The sequence below is a fragment of the Jaculus jaculus genome, chromosome 15, assembly GCF_020740685.1.
Source record: "Jaculus jaculus isolate mJacJac1 chromosome 15, mJacJac1.mat.Y.cur, whole genome shotgun sequence".
Classification (NCBI taxonomy): Eukaryota; Metazoa; Chordata; class Mammalia; order Rodentia; family Dipodidae; genus Jaculus; species Jaculus jaculus.
In genome coordinates, this window is record NC_059116.1 from 65,067,254 (window position 1) to 65,069,996 (window position 2,743).

General features: G+C 46.0%; 1 pseudogene; it reads left to right on the top strand.

Moving 5' to 3' along the window:
- Window positions 1-792: 792 nt before the first annotated feature.
- LOC101610156 lies at window positions 793-1,964 on the top strand (annotated as a pseudogene).
- The last annotated feature ends 779 nt before the right edge of the window (window positions 1,965-2,743 follow it).

Sequence of the window (2,743 nt, forward strand, 5' to 3'; positions counted from 1 at the left end):
CTGACTAAAAACATGACCTTGTGAAATTCACTTTAGTTAACCTCCATTCCCCCAATTGTACAATGAGGACAAAAGTGTACTTGGGAGGTGGATTATTGTGGAGGCAGACTAGTAAGCATAAAACACCTCAGAGAGCATCTGCAGCTGCCCCACTGACAGGTGCTGTTTCCACATTGCTGGGAGCATATCCGTGACCATGAGGACTTTTGCCTACTTTGTGCACACAGATCTCCATCCAGCACAGTGTCTGACACATAGTGCAGGAATGAATAAATGAGTCTTCACCTTCATATTTTCTTCAATATGGCAGCATCTTTTACATTGACACTTCTTCTCAAAGAACCACATGAATCTAGTTTATTTATTTCCTTATTTGTTGAGACAGGGTCTCAATAGGTTGCCCAAGCTGGCCTCAACCATGGGATTCCCCTGCCTCACTCTCCAAAGTAGCTGGGATCAGGGCCACATACCACTTATGCCTGGCTCTTATAGAAAATTGATTTCACCTTTATTTATTTATTTTATTTATCAAAATTATCTTAGTTGTGCGTTGAAGTCAATTTATAAATTATTCATGGCATGTAGTGACTGTTACAACTTTTACTTGAATGACAAGCCCTATGCTTTAAAGATTTTATTAGCTTTTTTCTAGATATTGTGTGGAAGCTTTAAATCATTTTTATTACAAGTGTAAAGCATGTCTATTTTAGCTGCCTCCCTCAGTGCCGTGGCTGCCTGCGGGTGAGAAGAAGAGAGGTCGGGTCTGCTATGCGCTGCCTGCTGCAGGAGGCAATGCTGGACCTGGAGGAGGTTCCTGAATGTTCTCTGGGGAACGAGCAAAGGAATTCACGCTGGTCTCCTTTAAGCCATGACCTTATCCTTAACCTGACTCAGGACGGGATCAAACCACTGTTTGATGCCTTCAATCAGAGACTTGAAGTGACTGAAGTACATGACTTAAAGTAAAGTTAAAATATTGTGGAGTGCTTTTTAACACTCAGGCCATAGCTCCTACCATTGAGCGAATTGACCAGTCTTTTGGCGCAACACATACTAGAGTGTACAACCCTGCTGATCAGCTCTTCCACCTCAACTTCAGAGGACTGTCTTTCTCTTTTCAGTTAGGCTCCTGGACCCAGGCTCCCAAGTATGAGCCCAATTTTGCCCACGGGCTAGCTTGTCTTCAGATACCCCATGGAGCAACTGTAAAACGCATGTACATCTATAGCCTACAGGATACCAAGGCTCTGGTGATGCCTCTGAGCTGTTCCCTAGGAAATGTGTATGCTGAGAATGTAGATGTTCTTCAAGATGGAATGGGACCCTCAGGGTTGTGATTTCGCCTACTTACTGCAGGTTGTGGACCTGGCCTACTGGCAGATGCCAAGATGTGGGTATTTGAGAATTCAGTGTATTTTGGTGATTCTTGCCAAGATGTTCTTAGCATGCTTGGCTCGCCACACAAGGTTTTCTATAAATCAGAAGACAAGATGAAAATCTATTCTCCTTCCCCTCATAAACAAGTTCCATCCAAGTGCAAGGACTACTTTTTTAACTACTTCACTCTTGGAGCGGATGTTCTCTTTGATGCAAATACACACAAAGTGAAGAAGTTTGTCCTACATACCAATTGCCCTGGGCGTTATAATTTTAACATTTACCACCACTGTGAGTTCAAGATCCCTCTCGCCATAAAGAAAGAAAATGCAGGTGGTCAGACTGAAATATGCACGATCTACAGCAAGTGGGAGAACATTCTGGAGCTCCTGGGCCACCCTGTGGAGAAACCCATTGTCTTGCCCAGGTCCTCCTCCCCAAACAATACCAACCCATTTGGCTCCACATTCTGCTTTGGTCTTCAGCAGATGATCTTTGAGGTTATGTAGAACAACCATATTGCCTCAGTGACCCTGTATGGCCCCCCAAGGCCTGGTGCCCACCTGAGAACAGCAGAACTCCTCTAAGGACCTCACCCATGCCCCTCTGCCTGTGGAAGTGTGCATCACATCCAGCTTAGTGGGTCTCTGGGCCACCCTGTGCCAGTGTCGAAAGGCTGTAGGATGTTCAGAGGTGGGATTTGGGCTGAATGCTCTGCCATAGGACAAGGGAACCAGATTTTCTGTCTGTCCTTAGTCTGCTGCAGCCAGCAGAGAACATAGACTGAAACGTGAAGCACAGATGTGAGCCGTGATGTCTGGACCCAGGGCCTCAACTAACAAGTGACAAGGCAGGCCATGCCAATCCCTGTCCCACACACATGGGAGTATTGGGGCTCTTTCTGTGATTGAGAATGCAGGCACCAAATGAAAAGCAAGGTCCTGCCTTTGGCTCCACATTGCCACATCGCCCTTAAGATAAGCAGGTCGTGTGTCCAGAGTACTTGGCACTACATCCACTTTAGTTACTTGACGAGCTGGCTATGGCCAGTGTGGCCCCTCTCGCCTTTCCTGTTCTTTTATGCACGTGGCTCCCTGCCAGGTCCACTCAAGTGGTTGAAATGCAGGTGTTTTTCTTTCTTTCTTTCTTTCTTTTTTTTTTTAGCAGAAATGTGCTCAGGCCTGGCTCCTAGCTTTCTTGGTGGCAACTTTCAAGATCACCTGTGTCCCTGCATGGTCTAACCTGGCTGGCAGGCTGCATGGTTTCATCTTGTTTGCCTCTTTTATTTAATGCCAAAGTGTTAACCAAAGACATCTTCCTCCCCCTGTTGTGTTTCAGCATTCTGTTCTGCACCGTGCGCCAGCTC